General features: G+C 44.6%; 1 protein-coding gene across 1 annotated transcript in view; it reads right to left on the bottom strand.

The window, feature by feature from the left end:
• LOC135398565 (uncharacterized) overlaps positions 1–12,500 on the bottom strand; it is a 168,598-nt gene extending 156,098 nt beyond the window's left edge. The window contains exon 1 of the mRNA XM_064629955.1: positions 12,413–12,500. The gene's annotated coding sequence lies outside the window, so the exon portion shown is untranslated. The remainder of the gene's footprint in view (positions 1–12,412) is intronic.
• Between the last annotated feature and the right edge of the window lie 2,331 nt (positions 12,501–14,831).

The following is a 14,831-nucleotide window of genomic DNA, read 5'->3' on the forward strand; positions in this document are numbered from 1 at the left end:
GCTGGAAATCCGCTAAATTGGCAACACTGTCTATGTGCGACTGGACGGCGCCAGCCAACCACAGCGCGCTCGCAGCATTTCCAGGCCTCCACAGCTCCCCGCATTTGCGGAAGTAGAAAAATAAAATCACGTTACAGTCACGTGGTATTACATCGTCAGGCATCATGACGGATGCCCATTGGCCAAAGGAGGATGCACGCTCCGGGATTGGTTGATAAAGTTTCGAAATATCTGACAGCTCACTTTTCGCGGGCAGTCGGCCAGGCGGGCAGCTCCAAGCAAGGTCGCTGCGTCTCCGCGGCACGCCGATGTCGGTTGACCACAACGACCAAAGAGGAAGTGTACGCTCGGGTTTGTTCGTGAGCTATAGTGACTCTGGCCATGTACTGATCTCCGATAAAGTGTCAACCTACGGACATTCTTGCCGGGTCGGAACTGGAATGCTTGGTGAGCTGACGCCTGAGGAACACTTTCGAGCGCTGTCGCATTCTCAAATACAGTGACTAAGAAGAGAGTGTTCGTAACGACAAAAGTATTTCCCGTGACTGTGTGACCTACGGTGCATCGCCAGGATGAGAAGAAGATGCTCATCTGTGAAACGCACGCACTCGTGGACTTCGCTCGCCTCCAGAAGTAGACTGTATGTGTGCTTTGCAAGTTCGAACTTGGTTTGGTTGCTGTCTATTCAAGGAACGAAACGTCCTGTACGCACGGTGAATATATGAGTCAAACATTTGAGTTTATACGTTGCATCAGTAAATATGTATTTCGCCTATCAAAAATGTCTTAGTTATTTTGGAATAACGGGCGCCAGGTATGAAAACCAGTAGAAGTCAATGGCAGCCAGGGCCGGCCGAAAGCCGAACCAAACTGAGAGGTTGCTGATTAGTTGGCTGCTAGGCATCACGACGCATTTTCATTGGTCGTAGGTCCAGTGTTGCCTGAATTATCTCAAACTATGGGCTCTATGGGGAGCTGTGGGCGTCTGGCATTACTTGCCATTGCGCAACACCGGTGACATAACGAGGAACAGAAGTGCGGTCCGTACAGTTACACTATCGACGGGAGAATGTGCGCGGGAGAGGAGGAACGCGGAAGAGACATTTCGAGCGCGCGCTCCTCACAGACTGGAGCGATTTCGTCCGGAAAAATTTGTGGCACATTAGTTTCTCGGCGGGAAGAACAGTTTCCAGCGAAAAAAAGTATGCGGGTTGGGAAATTTCATAGTCCCTTTAACACAAACGAATTCGTTGAACAGCGACATGTTAATAATTAATATGAGAAGAGATAACGCTTCATAATTCGTGTTCCACCCGCGGGCGCATAATGTAAAAATCATGATCTCAAAATTATATCTAACTCAAGAACTGAGGTCAAAAGCAGTTACTAAATCTAAATAAGCAGAGAAAAGAAGCGTATACGAAGAGGGGAGTCAAGTCGCCCCCTGTAGATGACATCAACAAAATACGGAAGCCGACACTGAAGATTTTTGTTTAAGTTTAATTTGTACAAGCTTTCGCGTGGAGGTCCACGCTTCCTCAGGTACAAAGTGAAGTGGTGACACACATAAGTATATATAGTATAGACATATACACGACTAAACACACTGCTGTACAAAAAAGGGAAGGGGAAAGGAGATATGGTGCCACATGTCTGTGTACAATGAATAGCTGGGCAGACAGCGTTTGGTGGAAATGAGCAGGAGGGGAGCCTGCTCATAAGCACCAAACGTCCATAACATCCGAATGCTCATATGCACCGAAAGGCGGGCGACCACAAAGGCCGGGTCTTCCTCTCCCGCATTTGGAACAAGGTCATAGGGTGAGAAAAGTGGAATGAATGGCGATTACCAAGGCCGCTTAATGTGTCAGTTTGAAGTTTATGTAACAGCTTGGTCCTGCTTGTATGTAGCCAGAACGAATAGCGCCTTCTCGTTTATGGCTTTCAATTTGAGCTTTATTTTCATAGACATGGAGGCAGCCTAGGACAAAAGACTTGATTCTAGCTCGAAAGGCACTCGGCTCCCAGGGCTGTAGCAACAAAGAGCGTGGTCCCCTCCGAACATATGTCCGGGTTCACTTACAGTGCAGAAGCTGGAATACGATATTTATATAGGGTTTATATTATGCATACATAGGCCTGCAGTGAACATTTGCGCAAAACCCTTCTTTCGAGCCTTGTTCTTCGCAAGTTAGTTAATCAATGCATCATAGTCCAGAGATATGATAATCATGTTTTCGGTTGACTACGAACTCAGAAAGCCTGACATCTTTTATGGTTAATTGAGCGCAGGATATTCTTGATCGGTCAGTTTCATTGTGCTGAGACTTCTTTCAGCATCAGCGACAGTAGCTGGTGTGGTCAGAAAATAGAATGCTGATGCAAATGCAAGGATTCAGATATATCTCCTGGAGGCTTTCTTGTATGTGTACGTTAAAAATTGTTTGGCGTCTCTTTGTTTGGCGTCCTCTCTTTTTCTCAATGACACAAAAGGATATTCCATTCTAAGTTCGCTGGCATCGATGTCTACCATTTTTACTTCAAATTTTTTGCTGCGATTCTCCAGTTCAAGTTCCCATTGACGCTGCCCCAAGTTGTTAGCGTTTTACAGAAATCCAAACAACTTTTACCACTCCACGAGTTGGTCGACAAAACAGAAGATATGGCCTGATCAGTGAGAATAAGAAAGAACTGAGATTTGAATTTTCGTTCTGCGGAAAGACGACTCTTCCTTTTTATTTATTTATTTATTCTTTTTTTTTTTCACTTTTAGGAGAAGGTAGCAGACATTGCAGAACTGCTTCATGATCTTGTCGCGTTGTCTGTACTCCGCAAAATAAAGAGAGGAACAGAAAGAACAGACGCAATCTGTACAATACAAGCGGTGCAGCAAATGGAACCGCTTTTATGTTCCTCATTAAATGGCGTGCAGCATTTATTGTTCATTAAGATTAATGTTAATTTAAAAAAGCATGTCTTCCAATTTCGAACAAATGAGGAGTGCGAATGATAGCACTTGATTGGCTATGATTCGGTTTATCAGATGTCCACAACGACGCTCCTGTATTTTTGGGCGCACGGAACCGCGTGGTACCATTTCTTCCTGAGCATTTGGTGCTTATGAGCTACTACCGGGAAACGAGTGTGGAAGACAGGACAGCGATCAGGGATGATGACACGACGTTTATTCGCCGAGAGCAAGTGAAGGAATGAACGCGCTATGGTCGCGCGGTAGCGACCACGTAGCGACGAAGAAGCGAAGAAGAAGAAGAAGAAGACTATCTTTATTTTCGTTGTCACCCTTTCTTCCTTAATTACAGGATGATGTGGCATGTAATACACATGTCCTTCACGCGTACTTTCGTTCATTTTCTCTATGACCTTTTCCGCCACACCTGAGGTCAGATATTCTCGAATGGCGCTGTCGTATCGGTGCAGTGCCTCCGGTCGTCGCATCAACCTTTTCGTCACCTGTGACAGACGACGCTCCGCAGTGCATTTGTTGGAGGCCATTCATGACTGAGGCTTCCATGGCAATGCAACTACGTATCTGTTGTTGTCGAACCGGATTAAACTCTCGAAGGCTTCGATGACAGGGTGTTGAACGTGATCATCGGTCTCGTCGCTGCGGATGCCGATGCTATCGAGACTCCATATGCGGTCCATCATGCTGTTTACCTCCTGCTGGTGCACTGGGCCTACGTGCAGCACGATCACATTGTTACAAGCAGCTGTTCGTACACTGTTGATAGCGGCGTATGGCCCATGCAACGTCCATCCCAGCGTGGTTTCTATCGCTTGCACTCCCTGTGTAAGCTTGCGTGAATTCCCAGTGCCGAACTGCCAGTAGTAGTCAGCCCCGATGAGTATTTCAATCGGCTGTGCTGAATTGAGCGACGTGTCAGGCATGGCTAACCCGTAGCGTTGCATCTGACACTGTATATCTTCCGAAGGCACCTCAGATTTGCTCAACTACAAAGGCTAAGATGGTGTGGCCTTCGTCGGCGAACTGGCTCCTCAGTTGTACTTCCACGGTATCGAGAAATTGTGGACACGGGGTGTGGCCAAAAGAACCAATGGACACACTTTCAGATCGCAGCCGCGGACAGCCGAGTGCGTCAGACAGAGCTTTAGTGATGAATGTGCGTTGGCTGCCTCCATCGAAGACAAGACGAGTAGAGACCTCTTGCTTTGTTCCTCGAGCCAAAACAGTCGCGGTCTGAAGCAGTACGATGTAGTTGGATTGACCGATGCTGGTGACTGTTGCCTTGAGGCTGACTGACTCTGACGACGGAGCGGCAGTATCTTTACGAGGCGGTTTGTAAGTCGGGTCACACATACTGGATGCATGACGCCCAGAGCAAGATCGGCACTTCAGGAAACCTCGGCACTGTTTCGGCGAGTGATTTGGCTTAGTGCAGCGAAAACAGATGTTGCGCCTCCAGTAATTTATTCTTCTCATCCAGCGGCTTCGGACTTGTACATTCTGCTGTTTTGTGTTCCGGAGCGTTGCAGAAGACGCACTTACTTCCCTTGGAAGTCCTTGCCGTGCTCTGCAATGTTGTGACCGGACAACCGCTTGCAGTCTTCGCAATATGTGAGCGACGATTATTACGATGATGACACGACGTTTATTCGCCGAGAGCAAGTGAAGGAATGAACGTGCTATGGTCGCGCGGTAGCGACCACGAATGGTGACGCGAGCGATGACGTAATGAGCTGTCGTCTTCTTTGGGATATTCAACAACGAGAGGCCCAGAATGGACAAAAGGGAAGGTTACGGATTATCTAACAGAGTGCCAGACGATGACTGAAAGTGAAGATTCAAGAATTGTGCACAAATAAATATAGATATATAACTATTAAATTTACATAAGCGGATATAACGAGCCAGGACTAAGATTCAGACCATTTGGTGTGAGACACTTGAATTGCGAAATTAAGTAGGACTCTCTATTCTTACGTTTAATGTCGGTGCGGAACCCACATTCTAACAATATAATTTTCAAATCAGTTTCAAAATTGTGATTAGGTTGATTGAAATGAATGGCGACAGGAGTTTGGCGGGCATTTAGGATATCAAATTTGTGGCCATAAAATCTTTTACTCATTGTGTTGGAGGTTTCACCGATGTACTGTGAATTGCACTTGCAGCAGAATATCAAGTAACAAATATTGGGTGAATTACAGTGGAGTGAATGACGAATTTTCAAACAGAAGTCACCCAAAGTGCTACGGGCAATGGTGGACGGCGCAATAAATTGATAAACGGAGCGTAATATTGATGAATTTGAATTTTTTGCACGATCTGCACAACTTAGGTATAGGAGAATGCACCTGAAAACCTTCTTTCACGATAAACCTAGCTCAGATGCTGCGCCCTTCCGAAACCCCTCTAGCTGGACGCCGGACTCCTCTAGAACTAGCCCCCTCATTGATAATTACATCAAGGCCGTTCACAAGGATATCAAGACTAATTATTCGAAATATATTGTACACACTGATAACTTGTCTAATTGTGAGAAAGTAGCGCTACGAAATCTTAAAGCCCGTAATGACTTTCAGACCAGCAGACAAGGGTGGCGGTGTAGTGGTTCTCAATACATTGAATGACCGCTCGTTGTACAGAGCTATCGATCAGGATCCAACCCCTTCCTTTTGTCTTCTTATTAATAAGAAAATTGATGAACTCGTCACTAGTAAACTTATCCCGTCCCATATTTCCAAATTCTTGCGTCCTAAGAACGTCACACCAGTTTTTATCTTTTGATCAAAGTTCATAAACCCAATAGCCCTGGGAGACCCATTATTTCAGGAATAAACACACCGACAGAGAAATTATCTTTAGTTGCTGACCATCAAACACATCCCACCCCTTCTCCCATCCTTTGTCAAAGACACAAATTATTTTCTTTCCAAAATTAACGCTGTCCATGACCATTTCAGTAACCATGCTGGCATTTTGTTGGCAACAATGGATGTCGTTTCGTTATACACTACACTGTTAAAACAGAACTTCACCACATAACAGGAGGAGGAGGAGGAGTGTCGTTGGGAGGAACCCGAGAGGTCTGCCTGCCTGATTAGGCGGCATGTTTCTCGGGAAGGGAAAGGTGGTGGAGAGGAGGAGAGGAAAGGGTGAAGTGGAAGACCGAGCGGAATCCGCTCGGGGGGAGGATAGCTGCGTCCATAGGACGACTTCAGGGGAACTGTGCCGGCATACGCCTATTACACATCTGAGGGAAACACAGGAAAAACCCCAGACGGCACAGCCGGCCCGCGGATTCGAACCGCGGACCTCCCAGTCTCCAAGCGCACGCGTTACCGCTGCGCCACCGGAGCTGGTCCCCACATAGCACACTTCTAGCCAACCATCATTCCGAATGATATCATTCTGTGTCATGATTTGTTCAAAACAGGGGGGAAGCGCCTACCTGGGACAAGATCATCTGTCCCAGATAGGCGCCTCCTCCCATTTTCAACAAATCAATGCACTGAATGATATCATTCGGAATGATGGTTGGCTAGGAGCGTGCTATGTGGTGAAGTTCTGTTTTAACAGTGTAACATTCCCAATGACGAAGGCCTCTCTGCTGTTGAACACTTCCTTAATTCTCACCCTTCCGATATTCTTCACATGCAGCTATCAGCTATGCAGCTATCATCTCCCTTTTAGAACTAGTTCTTAGCTGTAATAACTTCGTATTCAACGATCAACACTTCGTCCAAATTCATGGCGCTGCCATGGGCTCCCGGGTCTCACCTAATTATGCCAATTTATTCATGGGTCGTTTTGAAAACTCAGCCCTTAATTCTTTCCCCCTTAAGCCACTTATAGTATATCTCAGGTTCATCAACGACATTTTTGTCCTCTGGTCTGGTGATGAGGCATCTCTGCAGTCATTTTTTGATCACTTCAATTCTCTGCATAGCAAAATTACATTTACCTGTAACTATTCAAGGTCATCCATCAACTTCCTTGATGTGACAGTGTCATGTAAATCTGGTAGGCTGACAACTGAACTATACAAGAAACCAACGGACAAGCGCCAATATCTCCACTATGAAAGCTATCATCCCAGTCACCAGAAAAGGAGTATTCCATATGGTCAGTTCTTGCGCCTGAAACGAATCATCTGAAACGAATGCTCAGATCAGACTGATTTTGTAAAACATGCTCAGCAAATGGTATCTGATTTCGAAAAAAGAAATTACCCGTTTGAACTCATCCATGACTCGTTTGCCAAATCATCTAGCCTATCCAGGGAGTCCTTATTCACCCCGAAACGCAAAGAAGACTTAAGTAATGTACAAGAGAGAACTGATGTTCTGAGACTGGAACAACATAGAAGGGACATAGAAGGGTAATCCAGAAGATGTGGGTTCGAGTCCTACAGCTGGCTAACCTTTTCAGTGATTTCCATCTTTCATCGTTAAGTAATGTAGTTTTATCCACCACATATCATAAATCACTTGTCAATACCAATTCCATTCTTAGACGCCACCTCAATATATTACATGCTGACGAGCAATTAAAGGAAATTTTTCTGACTCCCCCACTAGTAGCATTCCGTAGATCTAAAAATTTGCGCGACATCATCACGTCATCATGCATGATGAAGCGCTCGCCGGGTTGTTATCCCTGCGGTAGTACACGGTGCCAGACCTGTAAATTTATCGCGCCGTCCACCATTGCCCGTAGCACTTTGGGTGACTTCTTTGAAAATTCGTCGTTCACTCCACTGTAATTCACCCAATATTTGTTACTTGATATTCTGCTGCAAGTGCAATTCACAATACATCGGTGAAACCTCCAACACAATGAGAAAAATATTTTATGGCCACAAATTTGATATCCTAAATGACCGCCAAACTCCTGTCGCCATTCATTTCAATCAACCTAATCACGATTTTGAAACTGATTTGAAAATTATATTGCTAGAATCTGGGTTCCGCACCGACATTAAACGTAAGAATAGAGAGTCCTACTTAATTTCGCAATTCAAGTGTCTCACACCAAATGGTCTGAATCTTAGTCCTGGCTCGTTATATCCGCTTATGTAAATTTAATAGTTATATATCTATATTTATTTGTGCACAATTATTGAATCTTCGCTTTCAGTCATCGTCTGGCACTCCCTTAGATAATCCGTAACCTTCCCTTTTGTCCATTTTGGGCCACTCGTTTCCCATACTCCTGACCCCCCTTCCGCAAAACTGGGTTGGCGAGCCTTTTTGTTCACAATAACATCTTTTACTGTTCTTAAACAGTCAGAGGTCACTTATCCGTCTGCCCAGCTATTCATTGTACACAGACATGTGGCACCATATCTTCTTTCCCCTTCCCTTTCTTTGTACAGCAGTGTGTTTAGTCGTGTATATGTCTATACTATATATACTTATGTGTGTCACCACTTCACTTTGTACCTGAGGAAGCGCAGACCTCCACGCGAAAGCCTGTACAAATCTTCAGTATCGGCTTCTGTATTTTGTTTATAAGCAGAGAAAAGTTCAACAGACGCGTAAAGGTAACTTCCCTGCTACACACCGCTGCAACGCGGAGGAGCCACTTTGACTGTTTCCGAAATTAGGCATCTATACACTCTTAAAAATGAACTTCACCGCATAGCACGCTCCTAGCCAACCATAATCTCGAATGATATCGTTATCTTCCCTGATTTGTTGAAAACGGTAGGCGTACGCCTTTTTTGTGACAATTATGAACAGCATAAGTGTCACAAAAAAGGCGTACGCCTCCCTTTTTCAACAAACCAGGGGGCTTAATCGTTTCATCGTCGTTACGCTCGTTACAAGCTCACGAGTGGCGGGAAATTCAAAAAGGGGGCGGGAAATTCAAAAAAGTGGCCACGTGATAAAACACGTGCACGGCGCTCTTCGCGCGATACGTGAAGGCCGTGGTACACGTCACGCGCAATGTGTCACGTGCCCACCTTTTTGAATTTCCCACCACTCGTTAGCTTGTAACGACCGTAACGACGATGAAGCGATTAAGCCCCCAGGGCAGATAACGATATCACTCGAGATTATGGTTGGCTAGGAGCGTGCTATGCGGTGAAGTTCATTTTTAAGAGTGTAGGACAAGTTTGACGCACAAGGGAACCGCAGACGATTGAGTGCCTCTAGCATTTCTTCTAAAAGTTGAATCTAGAGGTCCCTAGAGCAATCTAGAGAACCCTACAACGCATATCCACGGGAATATTACAGTGCATCATACATTACCAGATATATTAAGCGATGAAATCGTCTCCTGCGTGAAAATACCCATACCTCCCATGTATTCACGGTTACGTAAAAAGCGGGGGGGGGGGGGGGGCGGAGGGGGAGGAATATGTTTATTATATAAAAAAATAGGAGGGAAAGGCGGGATGTATGGGGAATTAACCAAAGGTATTTCATGTATAATGATATTTTTCGTTTGTATAAGCTTAGAATAGATGTCAGAACGTGTATCTTCTGGAATATTACGATACCTTGGATAGAACAGCTGCTACAGTACTTTTCTATTGTCTTGGCGGCAACTTTCACTGAACGGCTGCGTGAGGGCGCAAGGCGTCGCTGTCCACGAAAGCTGGTAATGCGACCTCTCAGGGTGCCACAGGGGAAGAGGTACGGGGCTCAAACTCCGTGATCTTAATTTCATGTACATATTTTACAAAATCAGCTTAGGACATGTTAAAGGAGCCGTTGTATACAAGGTGCGCATTTCTCTGCGTTATATTATTGCAACTTAGGCACTGAAAGCTTATTGTAATTACTAGCGCTCAAATCAAAGAGACGCTTGCATACACATCAAATATTCACTGCACTCTTTCGCTTTTTAGCTCCGCCCTGCGCTCTAACTTTACGTCATTTTGACGTCGTACTTTCCTCACTAATTACGATCAAGGACTCCACGTTATGATTTTATCTCACTTGCGGAAATTGACTAAATGAATATGAGTCTTATTCTATTCGGATTGGACGGCAAAAGGCAATGCCGTATGACGTATGCGTGGTGGAGAGCTAGGGACGCGTAAGTGAGACGTGGTTGCACATAAGCCGTGTAGAAGCGAAGAAAAACATCTGGGTGAGAGAATGATTTGCACCTGTATGTCAATAGACCTAGAGTACGCAAGGTAAGAGAATGTACCATGGAGACGTGTTCAGTGAAATGCAACTTGGAGTCGAATACAATGCAGAGGTCACGCACAGAACTGCTGCGATGAATAGCATTGCCGTTAAAGAAATAATGGAATTCAATTATATTACTTTTGCGCGAGAAACACAGTTTACTTTTTGCATAGTTGATTGCTAACTTATTCCTAGCACACCAAGCGGTGACACTATCGATGTCGGAGTGTAATAGCGAACAGTCGTGCGGAGAAGAAACAACCCTAAATAGCTCCATGCTGTCAGCGTACCGGAGCAGGTGGGAATACTGAACATTTGACATTAGTTCGTTAACGAATATATTGAATAACAGCGGCACAAGGTTGGAGCCTTGAGGAACACCAGATGACGGAGTATAAGGCTTGGATTTTGCACCGCTGACAGATACAGCGCAAGTGCGGTTGCGCAGGTACGATTCCACGGAGTCCGAAAGCTTATCCAACAACAACAACAACATATATATTCTGATGATGAAGTGGGGAGGTTTTCCACTCTAGGAGTGGAACGCTACCCCATAGCTAGGAGGTCTAATATGAGTGTGACAATGATGATGATGACGATGAGAGATGACGAAAGTGATCGGAGCGGCGATGGCGACGCTGAACGTGATCGTGATTGTGGGAATGTCCGAGAGCGCTGCTGGGGTCATAATGGGTCATAATGGGGTCATGGGTGAGCTTATCCAATTTAAAAAGTCTCTTAGCTAAAACACGAACTTCACTGTAGAGACCGAAGTGGTGTGGAGAACCTGATTTCTTGTATAGAGGCGATGATAGTATGCCTTTCTGAGCTCCTTGGAAACCCAAGCAGGATATTTGTGTTGTCGTGGTACGTGCCTCGGATTGAATATTTCCATACTATTTCCATACCATACATATCCATTTCCATTATGTGGCGGTGTGTGAATGACCGATGTGTGCGTTCAATGCGGCGGTGTGCGCACCATGTCACTGAACAGTTCAATTCAACCACAACTGAAGCACCACGCTGACGAGGGTCATTGTCATGTTCTGTCTAGTAACGTCATAAGCCGAAACAGTGAGCCACAGAAATCCTTCGAGACTGACCGAGTGGGCCAGCGAGCCATCCCTTCTCTGGGTCTCTCAGAGCTTGGCTCTTGAATGAACCTATGTAACGTCACCTCGCACACATACCCTACTTTCAGCTTCAATCATGGGGTGCAATAAACCTCAGTTGTTGTAATCAGAGCTCATGTTGCGTTTTTATTTGGTGTGCTGTTTTCCTCTACTGTGAGCCCATGTCAGAGCGTGATGATGACGGTCGATGTACGACTTTTGCAAGAACACACATCCCGTGGGACGCGCACTGCCGATGCAAAACAGTAAACTTTAGTACAAGGCGTTATAGCAAGAAGCCATAAGTAGACTGCGACTAGCAGCGCCACTAGTTCTAGTCATTGCGATTCATTCATTCACGATTGCGGCACGAGTGATGGGCGTAAGTGACATTGTCGCTATAATCTAGTAGGCCCTGGTTATCAGGCGCTAATTCATCTAGTTTTCCTATAAAGCGTCGACTAACTCTAATTACGCACCAATACCAATTAATTCGAAAACGTAGAAAATTCAGCGAACCTATGATGACATGTTAATGGCAGAGCCCCATTGCTTCAGGAGCCCTGGAAGCTCTTCCCTTAATATTCTTTAATAATTAATTTAAATTCCAACAACGCTTAAAAGAAGGCAACAAAATCCAAGAGAACAAGCGAGGAGGAAAATAACATCCAATGAACAATAAGAAAGAATGACTAGAACTAGGGGCGTGACTAGAACTAGTCTACATTTCGGCACGAGTGATGCGCGCAAGTGACATTGTCGCTATAATCTAGTAGGCCCTGGTTATCAGGCGCTAATTCATCTAGTTTTCCTATAAAGCGTCGACTAACTCTAATTACGCACCAATACCAATTAATTTGGAAACGTAGAAAATTCAGCGAACCTATGATGAAATGTTAATGACAGAGCCCCAGAGCTTCAGGAGCCCTTGAAGCTCTTTCCTTAATATTCTTTAATCATTAATTTAAATTCCAACAACGCGTAAAAGAAGGCAACAAAATCCAAGAGAACAAGCGAGGAGTAAAGTAACATCCAATGAACAATAAGAAAGAATGACAACAAGTATACGCTTGATTTGGCGACCGAGATATTTCATGGAAAGTTTAGACAAAGCACCCTCTGGTCACCTGAACAGAAAAGTGAGAGCTATTGTAAGGCATTCTTACCCAGTGTTGTCTAGACAGACAATTATCCGTGAAAAGAGTGACACCCTAAACATGCTGAAGAAAAATCAGGACGTAAACTAAGAAAGCGTTTATTGACTGGAGGGAAGAACAGCTGCGTGGGCCTAGCCTAGGAATACTGCGAGACGACAGCTGTGATGCCTACATAATTTACAAGGACCACTTTCAAGCTGCATGCGCAGGCTCGTCTGAGCTCCAAATATTATTAGCGAAGGTGCGCACGTGCAAGTACGCTTGATGCTTCCAGCGTCGATCAAATGTCGTCTCCTCTGGTGAGAGTGATGTGCAACGGTGACAACCTCAATGCATGCCCTTGCTGGTGCGCCGTACCAATGCTTCGGGTATAATATGCCCTTTTCGAATCTCGCACACGCAAAGGTGTTGCACTACCCGCGACACTGTCTGTATCTCCACCACTATCTGTAATCTCCAGCTCGTGACGAAGCGGTCCCCTATCGGCGGCGTCGCGCACGATGAAGCTATGCCATACTTGTACCGTAACTTGAGTAGAGCATTTAAGTTACATATCTTAAATACTTTAGTAAGTAATTTGGTATAGTGGAAACACTTTCAAAGGTCCCCCGAATTCATAGATTCAATATTTTTTTCTATAACTTCTAATGATTTTCCAAGTTACTTTGAAGATACTTCGGTGTGCGTGACACGGAGGTCGCGCGAAAAGATTCTCTTTTGTCTCGGCAATGCGCTTTCTTACAGTTATCCGCACTTTAGTGAATGGAGTGTGCGCACAGTATTAAAAACTGTGTTCCCAACAAGCGCAAACCAATAAAAGAGCAGGCACAAAGCAATCTTTGTGGGATGCACTTTTGAGGGGACCTTTTTTCCGGAGACCTTTTCGCCGTCTTCCACTGGCAATGATACACAATGGCACTGTGCTAAAATGAAAAATTATGAGCTATCCGATGACATTTCCCATTCTCATCCCATTTTCAACACCAGCTTCAACTTAGGACATTCCTAGAACCAGTTCCCTATCGTCAGCTCTGACTCAAAACCACACCTAATTGTTCCGCCTTTCGATAAGCACACCCTTAAAAATGAACTTCACTGCATAGCACGCTCCTAGCCAACCATCATCTCGAATGATATCGTTGTCTGCCCTAATTTGTTAAAAAGAGGAAGCGTACGCCCTTTTTGTGACACTTATGCTGTTCATAATTGTCACAGAAAAGGCGTACGCCTCCCGTTTTCAACAAATCAGGGCAGATAACGATATCATTCCTGATGATGGTTGGCTAGGAGCGTGCTATGCGGTGAAGTTCATTTCTAAGAGTATAGGGAGAACAGCTGAGTGAATGACCTGGGACAAGTGAATTTCCATTCTGGAAGAAATCGAATATGTGCTCCTGTGTTAGGGGACAAGCACGGTCATTATACAGTTCTTGAAACAGAACGGTAGAGAAAGTTGCAGGCGAAGTAAAAGAAAAAAAAGAAAACCAACAAAAAACCTATAGATCTTGTCATAGAGATCCTATGCCGGTTTATTTTTGTAGAGCAAGCGATTCAGACGGTTACTTGTTCAAATCACGTTCGGGAACTCACAAATGTAGAGAAACACCATCTCCTCTACACTCTTAAACCCGTACCTTTTATTGTAACATTTAGAAACATGTAACTTCTATATAGACGTAGATTTCGAGATTTCTTATAGGTTACACCACTGTAACGTATATTTAGAGGTTAAAAGCGACCAAAGTCATGTCTTTACAACACGAATAGAAGTTACATCTCGGAAAAAACAAAAACAGCTTGTTGTAACTTATAAATGTTCCCTCTACTCCGACACTGTAACTTCTAAGCGAAATCTCCAACGATAATTTCTTTGTTAATTTCTTATCGTTTGTTTTCCTTCTGTTGCGAATCTACGCTGTTATTTTTTATCTGTTTCAGCGTCATCTAAACGTCGACTACATGTTATCAATGCTGTATGAACACAGATTATAAGTTCGCAGTCTGGAATACTGTTAGAATGTTTCTTTCTAAAGGGTGGAAAACCATTGTCAATGCCGCAACCACCAAGATTTCCGATTTCGCTGCGTAGCCGGGCCTGGTCTAGGTCTATCCACACTGAGAGCGGTTTCCTTGAAACGCTTAACGCTCGTCGTCCGTCCGTTAACAAGTGTAATCTGTTTTAATCAGTGGTTTTCCTCGCGCTTATCATAGTATCGTCAGGAACAACGGAAAAGCTAGATGTCGCTAGCAAACAAGGATATTTTCGGTGTTCTCAAGGGAAAGTGTAGTGAGTGCGAAGACTGCAAAGAATATATAACCGAAAACGAACGTCATCCACCGCAGCCCTAATTCACACACTTCATACACTGGGTAAGTGTACATTTTGTGCTAGGTACGTGCGTTATTTTGATAGCAAGAGCTCTTAGCG

Source organism: Ornithodoros turicata, chromosome 6 (genome assembly GCF_037126465.1).
Source record: "Ornithodoros turicata isolate Travis chromosome 6, ASM3712646v1, whole genome shotgun sequence".
In the NCBI taxonomy this organism is placed as follows: Eukaryota; Metazoa; Arthropoda; class Arachnida; order Ixodida; family Argasidae; genus Ornithodoros; species Ornithodoros turicata.